Source organism: Topomyia yanbarensis, chromosome 1 (genome assembly GCF_030247195.1).
Source record: "Topomyia yanbarensis strain Yona2022 chromosome 1, ASM3024719v1, whole genome shotgun sequence".
NCBI classification, from domain to species: domain Eukaryota; kingdom Metazoa; phylum Arthropoda; class Insecta; order Diptera; family Culicidae; genus Topomyia; species Topomyia yanbarensis.
In genome coordinates, this window is record NC_080670.1 from 193,834,499 (window position 1) to 193,851,997 (window position 17,499).

A 17,499-nucleotide genomic window follows, 5' to 3' on the forward strand; every position below is an offset into this window, starting at 1 on the left:
AATCAAATCATTCTGTTAAGTATGATAAAAGTTATTAACGTTCAAAATCTGACGCGGCACCGCAGCCGATATTTTGAAACGGGACCCCTATATTGAAACCTTAAATGTATTCTACATTAAAAAAAATATTCTTAATGTCCCAATTAAAACAGTCTACTGATTTTAGTAGCGATCTGTCTTCATCGCCTCAAAAAAAATCCTATTAAACGACGAGCATCTTCCGACTTTCGATCACTAACTTCCGCAAATGATTGATCAATATTCACGATAAGCGATTGTGATGGTTGGTTTGGCTACTCGAATTTACTAGTTTACTAGCGAAAGTGCGTAGTGTAAATTTGTTTGCAATTTCATTATCAATTGGCGAATCGTGAGATGTGCCTCAATGTTTGATCATGATCCAAGCTCGCCGACGGATTTTGTCCTCAGATTGCATATCCGCACATTAGATCTTCGCTTGAGATGGTAGTTCCCGGTATCTGTGCCTTTCACATTCAACGATCGAAATGTCAATGAAAGTCTGTCCGTTGTCGAGAAGCTAGTGGACGGTTCTCAGAATTACCTCAGTTGGGTAGTGGGATTTTCGTTGAACCTATAGAGACTTTTCGATACAGAAAATTGTTAAAACAGGTTATGCTTGTTCGAGGCGTAATTTTCCAACAAACATAACATGTGCAGCTTAGCTTCATCCGACTGATTGGAGTTCAATTAGAAAATAAGAGGAAACGCGCGAAATCATAACTATGCTAATCCGCATCCGTCGAAAGTTACGAGTTACGACCAATCCAATTCTCTGGTGAAGTACATGCAGCTTGTTTGCCAGTATACCAAAAGCTTCGGTATAGAGTTGGTTGTCCATGCCCGCCCATCCCACGGACCAGCTATAACCGATTATTCAACATTCTCTCTGGAATGAAAGGAAAAGTTTGCACTTCTCAGCGACCATCGATGAGCACACCGTCGTGAGTGCCTTCGTATTGATTTTTGTTGTTGTTTTCCAATGTGGTCGTTCATTACGGACGGTGAATGGAATTTGCTTCCATCCGGTCATAGAACTAGCGTGTACCTGGTGTGTCCGAGACTTGTGTTTGATGTGTGATGCTGCTCGTCTCTTTGGCAGGGTTGTATTCGTTGAAGGTTGAAAGGCTCTGTCACAGAGAACAGACATCCATGATCGAACAAAAATATTTAAAAAACGTGTGCAAACATTTGAATTAATATACGATAAACCCTAGCGCCGCCACACTAACCTATCCCTACTATCCGTCAAATCCATTCCGGAACCGGTTCGAAATCCTGGATGGATTCAGTATGGAATCTTGCTCAAAGAAAACAACCGATTCCGATTCTATCGGTTGATGTATTTGAGCTGGAATTCATGCTGGAAGTCTGAACCGGTTCAGACTAGTTTGACTGGGCAGAGGAATAACCACTGTCAATTCTGTCGAACTCAGCCACAAAAAAACATGACGACAGTAGCGCACCTGGTTTGGATATCCCAACTACCTTCGAAATCGTTAGAGATTTTACACAAGTTGAATGCTGAAGATGGACGTCTGTTCTCTGTGATGATAAGATAATATATTACAATAGTCACATTTTTATTATAAATATAATTAGAATTTAAAAACTGATAAAACTGTAAATCAATCCGGTTCTGCAAGGGCGTGCTTGGCAAATGTCCGACAGAAAAAAAAACCAAAACAAAACCGTTTATAACCTTAAAGCGAAATTTTCTCCCAGTAAAGGGTGTCGCTTTTTTTCGGCACTGAAGTCATCCCTGTCGCCGCACTTTCGCATTCGGATGCTGACCGGTTCCCAACGCGACTCTCCATAGTCTCTTCACATCGCAAACCTAACCTTTCTCTCTCTCTCTCTTGTTATTACCAACACAAATTCATACGAGGCGACGCGACGTGTACTTCCGATCCCCGGTACCACATGCCGAGAGTTACCCTCCTCTGGAGTCACAAACCGCAATCGGATAGGGCTCACGTTAGGGCACTGGTGTGGACTGATCGTCTACTGTGGCTCGCTTCGACCCAGCGCGGACACAAGCGGGAGACGCATCATCACGTACTACGACCATGTGGCACTTGATCGTGGATTTGTTTGCGGGCTACAACAGTGGATATCAGCCAAAATTTCCTCCCGAGAGCACTCGGTGAGAGCGAACTTGAACTTACCTGCCTGGTGTGCGCCTGCCAACCTCAAACCCGCCTGTCTGACAGCCGCCGTTACCCGTCTGTGTCATACAGCGCGGCCTGCTGCGGTGGTGACTTGTTTTGGTTTCGTCTCGTGCGAGCACGCCGGAGACGCTGTGGACCCCATGCTCCGTTCAGGCTCCGTCGGTTGGTGGCTTCGGTGAGGTTCAAACCACTCCGGTTGAAGTATAACGTTGAAAGCAAACAGGTGAATTAAACACTCTTGTCGAGACAACCGCACCGTTAAGACACACAACCGTCGATCGCGCGGGGATCAGTTAATTCGTTGAGCCTGGAGCTTTGCTATACCTTTGTGCCTGTGAACTCGTTCGTTGGGTCTGTTTGTTGCTGTGTGATTTCCATCCGGACGCGGGTGTCGGGATTTGATAAAAGCCCTTGCATTTTTTTTGCGATCCGGTAGCTTCTATAGCTCGAAGCTGGTGTTGACAATCCACGGCGAAACGGTGCTGCGTTTGCAGCATGTGAAACGATCAAGTTCAAAGATCAAAAGTGCAAGTGAGAATTCGACGGAAGAAAATTGAATGTCAAACAAGGGTTCACAGTGAAGTGCCACAGCATTGAACGCCACTGTAGGAAAGTAAAAGTTAAGAGATTCCAGTGCCAAACAAGCCCAAGACAAGGATTAACACAAGTGTTTACAACGAGAATATTGTGCCCAGGTGATCACACAATCGACTAATGGATTGATTGTGGGCAGTAAAGGATTGGTAACAGTTCTGCAATTGGATATTTGTCGATTTCAGTGCTAAGAGAACATCATTTAACAGGTAATTAGTCTGCTTAAGAATCACAATAGCGGCACTATAGTGTGTATGACAAACATAAATGTACATCTTTTGCCGTATTAGTTATGTGCCAAAACCAATTCCTATGTTCGAGGATATTCGAACACCATAGTTTGTAGCTGAAAGTTGGCATAAGATTCAAAAGTGAAGCCAATTACGGTTCGTGAATTGTTTTGGCGAATCTAAATAATGTGCCACCTGAAACAATCGACGCATTGTTAAATTTGCAAAGCCAAAATTGTGATAACTTAAAACGAGTGATGTGTCTTATATTTGGGATTACTTGCGAGCGTGGAGATGCGTCGAAGAATACAGTTGAATTAGAAGTATCTAAGAGTTGAAAAAGATTGGAATTATATGAAGAACAATAGATGTGCATTCATAGACTTAAAACGAGTAAGAGAAATGAGCCTCACATATGCCAGCCGGGATTCCTTCTGGGCTCCGCCAGAATTCTGGCTACGTTTAACTGGGAACAGTTTTTTTTAAATTTTTATTACCAGTGGATTGAGTTTCTGGGTCAATGAAAGTACCATTAGAGTCGCACCAGATCACGAGATATTTATCTACTGCTCCAATTACATATCCGAGACCCAACACGGTTTCCTGCCCAATAGATCAACTTCTACTAACTTAATCACCCTTATTCTTGTTTACGGCGAACGCGAGATTCGTTTGAAGGCGGTTCGAACGAAAAGTAAGCCCCTTTGATTTTGCTATCATAAACGGAAATAGGAACCGCTTTCGTCGTAAAAAGAATATGGTCGAATATCCTACACATCCTTCATCATCTGTTCCTTGAAAGCAAACTATTTTGATTTGGCTTCGCTCATATCTATCTGGACATAAAATGTAAAAATCGGAGACTGCACGACCTCTCCATTTGCTGCCAGCTCTGGGCTTCCTCAGGGTAGCAATCTTGGTTCTTTCATATTCTTACTCTACCTCAATGACTTAAACCTCTCGACAGAATGTATGAAACTATTATTTTCCGACGACTATAAACTATTCCACCTGATTAAAATATACACCGATATTGAATTGTAACAATCTCAGCTATATTCATAAATTGGTGCCATGTCAACAGAATCCAACTAAATGCTTCTAAATGCTCAGTCATCGCTTTCACCTGCAAACATGCAATGATCAAGTTCGACTATAATATTTTGCAGGCTGTTCTACAACGCGAATCGTCCGTGGAGGACTTGGGAGCTCTGTCAAATTCAAAAACTGAATTTTAAAAAAACACGCAGAATGCACCATTCTCAAAGCTTCCAAACTCTTAAGATTTGTTATTCGTGTTACAAGAGAATTAGTTGAATTGCTTAACGTAAATTTGTCCGATACGTGCTTCGGCGACTTCCACGGAGACTTCATTCAGGATTCCGAATCAAATTCCGAATGGTTTGAATGAGTTCACACCTAGGGGCAGATCATTTGTGATTTGTAAAACGTCAAAACTCTACAAAAAATAAGTCCTACATTCAACAAAACGTCGAACAAAGTGAATCAGCGTAGGACGTTTGTTAAACAAACTTTTCTGCGAGGGAGTGCAAAGTTGATGCAAAAATGGAAATTAAATGCATTTTTTCTAATTTGATGCATATTTGTTATACATTTCTAGAGTGATCTGCCCTTAGGTTCCCACTCAAATGCAACAACCGATATCGGCTTAATCCGTTTTAGAATCGGTTGCCGATCTCCGAATGGTTTAACCGGACCCTTCCCAGTAAAATTCAACCGGAAATGAGCGGGAATGTTATCATGGCGAATAGCAGTCTATATCGATATAATAATCTTCAGCGTTGACCAAATAGAACTAGGAGTAATTTGTAGACTTTTTTTTAAGAAAAAGAAACAACACAACACCGAATTCCAGCAGCTGAGATGGACATTCATCTAAGCTAGGAGCAGCGTAAGATTCATTTGGCATTTGTTCTCTTTAAATTCGGTCCACCTTTTCAAGAATCGCAAATCATAAATTCGTCGATCTTGAATTTACTACTCCGCCAATACCTACCAAGTTCCTCTTATCAAAGTACACTCACATCCGCCTTTTACCAGGGAAGCACCAGTTAATCACTCGTGATAATCATCGGAAATCGTCCGATCCTTTCATAGCCGAGGTAACATTAGGAATTTTTCGAAATCAACACAACTGGTTTGCAAAATTTTGACGGGAGCTGAAAATTTTCACATCCCTCGCAGTAAGACTACTGCGATCGAAAAGTCAAGTTTTAACTCCAACTGCTGTCAAATTGTATGAACTGACAGCGGTTGGGGTTAGAACATGACCCAGTCTCGGGGTCAAGCACCACTATTTTCCGCCTTGAATTTTATACTAAATTTTAGGTTGATTTTATCACAAAGAACAGACGTCCATCTTCAGCATTCAACTTGTGTAAAATCTCTAACGGTTTCGAAGGTAGTTGGGATATCCAAACCAGCTGCGCTACTGTCATGTTTTTTTGTGGCTGAGTTCGGCTGAATTGACAGCGGTTATTCCTCTGCCCAGTCAAACCCAGTTAAACTCATTCCGGAATCGGTTCGGATTTCTGAATGGAGTCTTTATGGATTCCAAATCAAATGCAACAACCAATTCCGACTCAGAATCCATACTGACTTCCAGCTCAAATGAATCAACCGATAGAGTCGGAATCGGTTGTTTTCTTTGAGCAAGATTCCATACTGAATCCATTCAGGATTTCGAACCGGTTCCGGAATGGATTTGACGGATAGTTGGGATAGGTTGGTGTGGCGGCGCTAGTGTTTATCGTATATTAATTCAAATGTTTACACACGTTTTTAAAATATTTTTGTTCGATCATGGATGTCTGTTCTCTGTGTTTTATATTTGATCTTATTTTCCCATAACAAGAGAGCCCGGCCTGACATTCCGGAAATCGGATCGGAATTCTGATTGCAATGAACAGTACCGTCATGGTTAATCGAACCAATCCCATTCGTTACGATTTCAACGCAATTTTTCAACCCTTTTAATTGGTTAATGCTCCAACTGAGCAGTACTCTAGCTGTCATCTAGCAATTCAATCCAAAAAAACACACGTGCGCGTGCAGACGCATTTCCCGATTTGGTGAAAGAATTACCACTGTACAGTAGTATATTTCTTTCTCTCTCTCTCTCTCTCTCTCTCTCTCTCTCTCTCTGGAACGGATTTTCTATCTTCGATCGTCTGGCCCGTCTCCGAACAATAAATAGCAATTGGGCTACGAACCCGTTTTTCGGCAGCGAACTGCGTGACGATGACTTTGTCGCTCATTCGGTCAGTGTGACTCTTTTCCCGGTACAAGTCCCGTAGGTACCTACCGTTTCTTAATTCATAGAAGTAGGAAAAAATTGAATTCCAAGCCTCGACGGTCAATCGGTGTCGGTGATTATTTTGTCATTATTGAGAGATATTTGCCGGAACGGAATGAAACGAATGGCGGCAAAAGTTTCTGCTACTGATCATGATGAATTGGTCACTTCTGTGTGAAATATGTTTCCTTTCTGGTGAATCAAGGTGGTTGTGATCTGAAATTGCACATAGTTTAACTTTTAACGAGTTGTGCAGATGCTGACGGTTCGCTGTGGTTGATTGATTGCTTATTGGCCGGACCTGTTTCGTCACTTTTTTTCTCAAAATATTACTATTCAAATTTACGGTAGACCACTTTTGAGACGAAAACGTGCCCGTGGGTACAGTTTCCCAGATCCTGGTGTCCCTAACTGAAAAAATCTCATTTTTATTGAACACCCGTTATGACAGAAATAGTAATTTGAGAACTGTAAAACAAATGTCTTTTTCTAAGTTGAACGTCCTCCATTGGACGATTTTGAAACCAACCGTTCTTAGTGGGCATGTCTCATGAAATGTCACCAGACTGTCATAAAATGGCATTAAAGCTAAAATTGATAAGGAAGATCGAAAACAAACTTCAATTGATGATTCAGATCACTGTGCTAAAGGTTCCGTGTCGTATACAGAATTCCCTTTCTTCTTCTTCTTCTTTCTGTTTCGGAACTGGTCGGTGTTAAGTCAGACCGGACTAAGTGACAATTTATTGATTTCGAGAAAAAACGAGTTTAAAGTTTGAATCACAGCGTCCTTTACATTATAATTGGAAATTAATTATCCTCATAATTCTTGCTTATTATTACATATTTCAAATCTGGCAAAAGTCGAATGTAGATGAAGAAATTCTTTATCCAGTGCTACCATTATCTCATCTTTTGATGCTTTGCGACTTAGTCCGGTCTGACTTAACGCCGACCAACTGTCATCATCAGTTCCATTAAAGTGAGACGTCCAAAAAAATGTTTCAAAATCCTTCAACACGGGTCCAACGGAGGACGTCTGTTGAACGGTTATTTGGATGTCGACCAACGTTGGTCCCACGAACCCTCTAAGAACGGTTGTTTTCAAAATCGTCCAAAGAAGGACGTTCGTTGGACCAACGTTGGACGACGTCAAAATAACCGTTCAACAGACGTCCATCGTTGGACTTGAGTTGAATGAGCTTGAAACATTTTTTGGTCATCTCAGTGGGTAGTGCCGGATATACTCATCCTCGAGGAAACAAACAAGGTTATTATCTTGCAGTAATTGATCTACTTCAGTTATCAGCTCTCAGCATACCTCGGAAAAGCTTGTATCAACGTTGAACAACGTCTAAATAACCGTTCAACAAATGTCCATCGTTGTTAGCTAGCATTGGGCAATCTTTGCGTTACATAACCTATGAATGGTCCAAAATACCACTTTTCCAATTTGCTGAGATTTATATAGACTAACGCATCCCTTTAAATGCATTGTTTATGGTCCATTTTATACTGTCGACTACGCTCTCGACAGTCCGCTGTCCGGAGTGCAAGTTGTTTTCGATGCAACAAACTCTCGATAAACGGTTGCCCAGAGTTTAAACGCCTTAACACCTAGAACATTTACGTATCCTACAGTCAATAAACTATTTAAACTTTTTATGCACGAAAATACCTTCTCAGTCGCCTCGCTTACTTGAGGCGAATCCTGACTAACAAACCTTCCACTATCCAATTCGTGGTACTTATGGGAGTGTCACTGAGTCGAGGTCTTCCGTTAAGTAAGTACCATATCAACACTTCCTTTCTCATATTCATATTCCTCAAGTTACGGTAAAGATGGTCGTGACCGGCAATGGTGGTTCTCAGTCGAAATTCTCGCGTGGACTGGATCAATTGTTATTCCCAATAATGTCTGGGAATGAGAGTCAGTCTGCAATCTACGAAGTATACCGTGCTTACGCAATGCAACGCAACGCATCTTGTTTTTTCTGCTGTCAGCCGTCATACATACTAATGAAAAATATTTAAAACAGTGTTCTATTCGTGTTTCAAATTGTGGAACAATTAAAAGAGAATAGTCGAGCAGTTCTAAATCTAATCCGAAAAAGTGCTCGAAAAATAAAATTACAGCATTCCGATCGATCTGTTTTAGTCGGTGATGTAGAATAGAACAACTCATATAGAACATATCAGCGTTGCGAAGTCCAAAAAATTGTTTCAAAATCGTTTAAGGTTGCACAGAGAAAGCGCAAAATTCGCAAACGAAAAAAGCAGTTTTTTTCCACACCGTATGTCAGATCTTCATAAAAATCAATCAGCGTATGTAGAATGTTGTTACAGTACTGCTGATTGATTTTTATGAAGATCTGACATACGGTGTGGAAAAAAACTGCTTTTTTCGTTTGCGAATTTTGCGCTTTCTCTGTGCAACCTTAACATTTTGAAGGGGTTAAGGGGACGATTCCGAACCGGTTTCGGATTGGATTTTACTGGGTTCTACCCAGTAAGTTCGGCCGGAAAATAATCGGAATGCTGGCTGGTTCTAGTTAGTATTCTAACTCTAGTGGGCAGTAACGCAACCGATTCTAACTAGAGTCCATTCAGAAATTCGAACCGATCAACTGGGTAGCAGTGACATCATTCTAATACCAACAGTAACCCAGTTAAGCTCAGCCGGAAATGAACTGGAATTCCGGCTGGTTCCAGTTCGCATTCCGGCTCCATTGACACAACCGATTCTAGTTAGAATCGGTTGTGTCACTGGAGCCGGAATACGAATTGTAGCTTAGGAAGAATAACTACGAATCACTACGAGTTCACTAACATGCCCAGTTAAGCTCAGCCGGAAACGAACTGGAATTCTGGCTGGTCCCAGTTCGTATTCCGGCTCCAGTGACACAACCGCTTCTAGTTAGAATCGGTTGTGTCACTGGAGCCGGAATGCGAACTGGAACCAGCCAGAATTCCAGTTCATTTCCGGCTGAACTTTACTGGGTGTGTCCTGATAAAGGTAGACGTATCTATCTTTACCGTGACAACCGACAGCAAATTATAAAATTAAATTTTATTTTTAAGATGTAAATCGACTCAGTGAACTGCCACAGAGAACAGACATCCCTGATCGAACAAAAATATTTAAAAACCTGTTTTAATCCACCTAGAGGTGCAATTGTGCCTTTCTCATTTCTCCAAACTATGATTTAATAGCTGGTTCGTACAATATAACATTATGGAAATGTCTTTCATTCTTATTACACTTGGTAAGTATATATAAGAGCACCTTTTTGCATTCATCGCGGTATCGGTTTGAATCGGAGTTTTCTATGTGATCGCACTTCACAATCCGTAACTCCGGAGCCGGAAGACGGATGGAGATGGAATTAAATATCAGTTTCCAGGGACACAACACCCTTCATTTGAGACTAAGTTGACCAAATCGGTCTAGCCATTTTCGAGAAACCAATATAACCGTTATTCTGAATTTGGATGCTTCCGGATCCGTCGATGGTGGCCAGTGTGGCCAAAGAGACTTTGAGTGACTGTTGGTGACCTAGATCTACAAATTCAACAGTTGTGTTTACATTCGTTAGAATCGCGATTTGCTGCGTGATCGTACGTATCACCCTGTAATTCAGGAACCAGAACTCGGATCCACACAAAATTCAAGAGCAGCTGATGGACCTTTCATTTAAAATCATGTTTGTCAAAATCGGTTCAGAAAATTCCGAGAAACCGATGTGGACAAATCAACAAATTTTGTTTTGTAACCATACTCTTCAACTCGTAATCCGGAACAAGATGTCGGTTGAAAATGAAATTCAATAGCAACCTATGGGAATATTATACCTTTCATTTGAATCTTAGTTTGTAAAAATCGGTTCAGCCAGCTCCGAGTAACCGATGTGGACATTTTGTTAACAAATCCGCACATACACACACACATACATACATACATACATACATACATACATACACACATACATACATACACACATACATACACACAGATATTTTGCGATCTCGGCGAACTGAGTCGAATGTTATATGAGACTCGGCCCTCCGGGCCTCGGTTAGAAAGTCGGTTTTTGGAGCAATTGCATAACCTTTCTATATGGGAAAGGCAAAAGAATAATATTTAATTAGCTTAATCAGCATGAGTTCAATGTTATCTTCATGTGATTATATTTTGAAATGTTGGTGGAATGGGTTTGAAAGTGGAGGGAATGGGGGGGGGGTTAGTAGAGTAGGAGTGGAGGATGCGTCAGAAACCCTTCATCTTATTTCGGTATACGGGGTGGACGAAGGAAATGCGGGCGTGAGGGTGGTCCAAGGGGAGGGGAGTGATGAAGGAAGGAGGTGTAAGGGCAAGGCGGGGGGGGGGGGCGACGACGGAATACTCAACTGCATATTTTGCCTTCCATTTGAGACTTGGTGTGAGAAAATCGGTTCAGTCATCACCGAAGAACCGATGTGACTTTAATTGTAGAATATGCCCGGAATTCCGGAATCGTCGATAGTGGACAATATATTCAAAGAATGTTTGATTGGCAATCAGTGATCCAGATCTGCGATTAGAAGTAATTTGGTGACCATTTCAATAGTTTTTAGCCTCTGAGGTACGATTGTACCGATTTATATGGGAAATTCCAGTGTATCCTTACTAACACCCCTGTAACTCCGGAAGCAAGAGTCAGAACCGAATGAAATTCAGCAGCAGTCAATGGTATTACTGTATCTTTCATTTGAAATCAAGTTTGTAAAAATCGGTAGAGAATTCGTTGGGGAATGGGTGTGATATTAGCTTAGGAACTTGGCGGGTTCCCCGGGGGCGTCATGAACCGTCATAGGTGGCCAATGTGGTCAAAGCTGCTTTGATTGATCATTAGTGATCCAGACCCGCAAACTAGAGTAATGTTACATCAATTTTAATATGTTTTACATCATTTGAACATCATGGTGGTACCAGTTTATATGGGAATTTGCTGTGTGACCGCACTCTTTAACCCGTAACTCCGGAACCGGAATTCGGATCAACTAAAAATTCAATAGCAGCTTATGGGAGCGTTATACCTTTCAGATGAAACTAAGTTTGCGAAAATCGGTTCAGTCATCTCTAAGAAAATTGTGTGAGTTTAAATGACACACACACATACACACACACATACATACACACACACACACAGACATTTGCCGATCTCGACGAACTGAATCGAATGGTGTATGACACTCGGCCCTCCGGGCCTCAGTTAAAAAGTCGATTTTTACAGTGATTGCATAGCCTTTCTTTATATGAGAAAGGCAAAAACGTGTGTAAACATTTGAATTAATATACGACAAACACTAGCGCCGCCTCATAACAGTTTTTGCAACCGACCGAGACGGTTGTGCCTCCAGGTGGAAGGTTTTGTTCTCGAGAGAGTGACGGAGTGCGAGACGCTGTATGCGTTATTGTGGGAGAGAGAGAGACCAGTTTGTTAAGTGTGAGTCGACAGTTGATACGTCGGAGGCGTGGTCAACGGCATCCTCGACAAGTGGTGTTTTCACAGTAAACCGCGGGTAGACGAATTTGCCTACCGCGGTGGCAGAAATCGACAGTGATCGTGCCTGTACACACAGAAAAAAAATATAGTGTATTGGTGTCGTCGGGCAATTCTAATCGACGAGAGGGAAGCGTCACAGGTAGACCCATTTGCTCTATTTGTCTACCGCCGAAGTGGTACGACGAATAGTGGCACCGAAAAGTGCCGCATCGACAGTGGGATTTTCGCAGCAAGCCACAGGCCACATTTGTCTACCGAGGTGGTGGAAACGGAGAGAGCGCGCTTGTGGTGGTGATACCGACGAGCAGCTTAATCGGAGAGAGTTTTGAAGTGTTGAAGGTAGGACTATTTCTCTACTGAAGAAGCAACGCGACGAAGAAGGACAGCAAGTGTCACATTGTCAAACAACGGGCACCGAGTTTACAACGTAACACATGAGGTGTGTTCTACCGGTGTCTTCGTCACCTAATAGATAGCAGATAACAGGTATATTTTTCATTCCTTTTTGTGATAGTTTTTCTTATTAGGTAAAATGGATGAAGAGATGGGAGAACGAGTAACAGACCCTCCCCCTAAGCCTTATGCTGAAAATGTAAATCCGACTAGAATTAAAATTTACCCAGAGTCGTCAACGGGACCATGGATTGTATTTATTAGGCGTAAAGCAAAGGCGCTAAATATCATTCAAATTTCTAAAGATTTGACTTCGCGATTCTCGGATGTAAAAGAGATCGTCAAAGTTAATAAAGATAAAATACGCATTGTCGTTGGTAGTTTCAAACAAGCCAATGCAATTGCTTCTTGCGAGCTTTTTACGCGTGAATATAGAGCGTATATTCCTTCAAAAGAAATTGAAATTGATGGGGTCATCACAGAATCGAGTTTGACTGTTGATGACTTAGTTAAGCATGGGGTTGGTCGTTTCAAAGACACCATACTTAAAGACGTAAAAATACTTGAATGCAAGCAATTGCATTCAGTATCACACGAAGGAGATAAAAAAGTTTATCGACTGTCTGACTCATTTCGAGTGACTTTCGCTGGGTCTGCGCTGCCCAACTATGTCATTATCGATAAGATTCGTCTCCCTGTTCGCCTTTTTATCCCTCGTGTAATGAATTGCCTTAATTGCAAACAGCTTGGCCACACAGCCACTTACTGTTCCAATAAGGCACGGTGTGACAAATGTGGGGGTTCTCATCAAGAGGATACATGCAATGAAAATTCAGAAAAATGTTTAATGTGCGGAGAAAACTCACATGAGCTCCCTGCATGCCCCATTTATAAATTGCGTGAGGATAAAATTAAACGATCCTTGAAGGAGAGGTCTAAGCGCTCCTATGCAGAAATGTTGAAAAATGCTACCCCTAAACCCATCTTCTTAGAAAACACTTACGCATCTCTATTTTCGGAACAGTCTGACTCTGACGGAGCGTGCGAAGGTACATCATTTGTTTTACCCGGAAATTCCAGAAAAAGAAAACAGTCTTCTTTTCCCAAGCTGCCAAGAAAGGGCCTTAAAATTTCTCCACCAATAGATAAACTGCGCCCAAAACCGAAAAATTCCGATTCAAAACCGAAATCAATTCCGCCCGGTTTTGGGAACGTACAATCCAAACAGAACACCATTACTGGAAATAATAAAATTTCGACTTCCTCTGAGCCTCAGCCGGGGGTAGGATTATTGAAATTTTCTGAAATTGTTGATTGGATTTTTAAAGCATTCAATATTTCTGAACCACTAAAGAGTATACTTTCAGCTTTCCTCCCAACAATTAGAACATTTTTAGAGCAGCTGATTGCTCAATGGCCCATCCTTGCAGCGATTGTATCTTTCAATGGGTAATTCACCTCCTCCAATGAAAGATTCCATCACTGTTTTACAGTGGAATTGCAGAAGTATCATACCTAAAATTGATTCCTTAAAAATTTTACTGCATAATTTAAAATGCGATGCTTTTGCTCTATGTGAAACATGGCTTACCTCAACCATTAATTTCAACTTAAATGATTTCAACATTATTCGCCTAGACCGAGACACTCCGTATGGAGGAGTGCTTCTAGGAATTAAAAAGTGCTATTCTTTCTATAGAATTAACATCCCCATGATTGCTGGCATTGAGGCTGTAGCAGTCCAAACGAATATTAAAGGCAAAGACATGTCTATCGCTTCTATATATATACCTCCCAAAGTTCAAATTGGACAACGTCAAATTTTTGAGGTAGTGGAATCCATGGCTGCTCCGCGTCTGATACTGGGAGACTTCAACTCGCACGGTGTATTGTGGGGTTCCCTCTACAATGATAATCGATCCTCTTTGATATACAATGTTTGTGACGAATTTAATATGACAGTTTTAAATACTGGCGAATCAACACGCATCCCCAGACCTCCTGCACGTCCAAGTGCATTAGATCTATCTCTGTGCTCGACATCACTTCGGTTAGATTGCACGTGGAAGGTTGTACCTGATCCTCACGGTAGCGATCATTTGCCAATCGTTGTTTCAATTAACAGTGAATTAGGCCTTACGAATTCAATCAATGTTCCTTATGACTTAACACGAAATATTGATTGGAAAACATACGAAACATTAATTTCCACTTCTCTTGCTTCGACAGAAGAGCTACCCCCTACCGAAGAATATGAATTCTTAGCGGGTTTAATTATTGAAGCAGCAGAACAAGCCCAAACGAAATGCAATCCTGGAATGACAATAAATAGACGGCCCCCTAATCCTTGGTGGGACAAAGAGTGCTCTGATGCATATGAAGCTAAACAAGTTGCCTACAAAGAAATTATGAAACAGAAAGGGGGTATACGTGAGAACTTTGAAAATTATTTCATTTTGCAAAACAAATTTGACAGTATACGTCGTGCCAAAAAATCTAGTTATTGGAGACACTTCGTTAATGGCTTGTCAAGAGAAACATCAATGAGTACTCTTTGGAGCACAGCCAGAAGAATGAGGAATCGAAACGTGACTAATGAAAGCGAAGATTTTTCGAATCGTTGGATATTTAATTTTGCCAAGAAAATTTGTCCCGATTCTGCTCCTGCGCAGAAAATCACTCGCGATGCTCCCTCAAGTAACGATTTCATAAATTCGCCTTTGACAATGATGGAATTCTCAATTGCACTCCTCTCATGCAACAATAATGCTCCGAGACTAGACAGAATTAAATTCAACTTGGTGAAGAATCTGCCTGACCTAGCAAAAAAACGCTTGTTGAATTTATTCAATAAGCTTCTTGAGCAGAACATTGTCCCGCACGACTGGAGACAAGTGAGAGTTATCGCTATTCCAAAACCGGGAAAACCAGCCTCCGATCATAACTCGTATCGACCGATTGCAATGCTATCCTGCATCAGGAAATTGTTGGAAAAAATTATCCTACGACGTCTCGACAATTGGGTTGAGGCGAACGGCTTGCTATCAGATACCCAGTTTGGTTTTCGGAGGGGAAAGGGAACGAATGATTGTCTGGCGCTACTCTCGTCAGAAATCCAACTTGCTTACGCAAAAAAAGAACAAATGGCGTCTGTGTTCTTAGACATAAAAGGAGCATTCGACTCAGTCTCCATTGATGTTCTCTCGGAGAAGCTACATCAATGTGGTCTTTCACCAATATTAAATAATTATTTATACAATTTATTGTCAGAAAAGCACATGCATTTTTCATATGGCGATTTGGCGACACTCAGAATAAGTTACATGGGCCTCCCACAAGGTTCTTGTTTAAGCCCCCTTCTCTACAATTTTTACGTGAATGATATTGATAATTGTATTGTCAGCCCATGCACTCTAAGACAACTTGCAGATGATGGCGTGGTTTCTGTTACAGGACCAAAAGCCTTAAATTTACAACAACCACTGCAAGATAGTTTGGATAATTTATCAAGTTGGGCTTTGAAGTTAGGCATCGATTTCTCTACGGAGAAAACAGAGTTGGTTGTTTTTTTCAAGGAAGCGTGATCCAGCTCAGCTTCAGCTTCAGTTGGTTGGTAGAACGATAGCCCAAGTCCTGACTTTTAAATACCTTGGAATTTGGTTCGATTCTAAAGGCACATGGGGAGGCCACATTAGGTATCTAATAACGAAATGCCAACAAAGGATAAATTTTCTGCGAACAATAACTGGATCATGGTGGGGTTCTCATCCAAGTGACATGATAAGATTGTATCAAACAACAATACTTTCAGTAATGGAATATGGGTGCATCTGTTTCCGTTCAGCTGCGAACACTCACATTATTAAACTGGAACGGATACAGTATCGCTGTTTACGAATTGCCTTAGGTTGCATGCAGTCGACCCATACGATGAGTCTTGAAGTACTAGCGGGAGTTCTTCCTTTAAAAGACCGATTCTGGGATCTCTCTTCTCGTTTACTTATCCGATGTGAGGTTATGAACCCACTGGTAATTGAAAATTTTGAAAGACTTGTCGAGCTTCAACCCCAAACCAGATTCATGACAGTGTATTTCAATCACATGTCACAAGAAATAACGCCTGCTAGGTATGTTCCCACATACGTCAATATACTAGATACTCCTGAATCCACTTTATTCTTCGACACGTCCATGCAAGCAGAGATTCGTGGAATTCCGGATCATCTACGCTCGCGGGAGATCCCTAAAATATTCACAAGTAAATATCAACACATAGACTGCCTTAAAATGTTTTACACTGATGGGTCACGAATCAGTGAGGCCACTGGTTTCGGTATTTTCAACAATAATTTTTCAATTTCTCTCAAACTTACAGAACCCGCCTCTGTTTATATAGCGGAACTAGCAGCAGTTCACTATAGTTTTCAAATAATTAATACTTTACCCCCGAACCATTACTTTATCCTCACTGATAGTCTCAGCACAATTGCAGCTCTACGCTCAAAGAGGATTGATAATCACGATCCATTCTTTTTGGGGAAGATACGAGAATCTCTGAGTAACCTGACAAGAAAATGTTATAAATTTACCCTAGTGTGGCTCCCCGCCCATTGCTCTATTGCGGGCAATGAGAAAGCTGATAATTTAGCCAAGATTGGTGCACTAGATGGTGAAATATATGAAAGACCCATCGCTTACAATGAATTTTATAGCGCTTCTCGACAGAGGACACTTACTAGTTGGCAAACATCTTGGGACAATGGAGATATGGGACGATGGCTACACTCAATTATCCCTAAAGTATCAACGAAGGCATGGTTCAAAGGATTGGATGTAAGTCGGGACTTCATCCGTGTGATGTCTAGGCTCATGTCCAATCATTATACTTTAGATGCGCATCTCCGTCGTATTGGGCTCGCTGAGTGTAATCATTGTGCTTGTGGAGAAGGTTACCATGACATTGAGCATGTTGTTTGGTCCTGCACTGAATATCGCGAAGCCAGATCACAATTAGTAGATTCTTTACAAGTCCGAGGAAGACCAATCCATGTTCCTGTTAGAGACATCCTGGCGTATCGCGATCCTCTATACATGGAACTTATCTATCATTTTCTAAAAACAGCGTCTGTCAAAATTTAATTAAATTCGTCTCCTCATACTCTCATCCAAGGCTAATCATTCACCAATTAAAGTGTCCTAGAATATTTAGTTTTTAAATTTAGACAATAACA

The 17,499-nt window shown here is 41.3% G+C and overlaps 1 protein-coding gene across 1 annotated transcript in view; it reads left to right on the top strand.

The window, feature by feature from the left end:
• The first annotated feature begins 2,866 nt into the window (after positions 1 to 2,866).
• Positions 2,867 to 17,499, top strand: part of LOC131685854 (uncharacterized) — an 80,428-nt gene continuing 65,795 nt past the window's right edge. The window contains exon 1 of the mRNA XM_058969861.1: positions 2,867 to 2,992. The gene's annotated coding sequence lies outside the window, so the exon portion shown is untranslated. The remainder of the gene's footprint in view (positions 2,993 to 17,499) is intronic.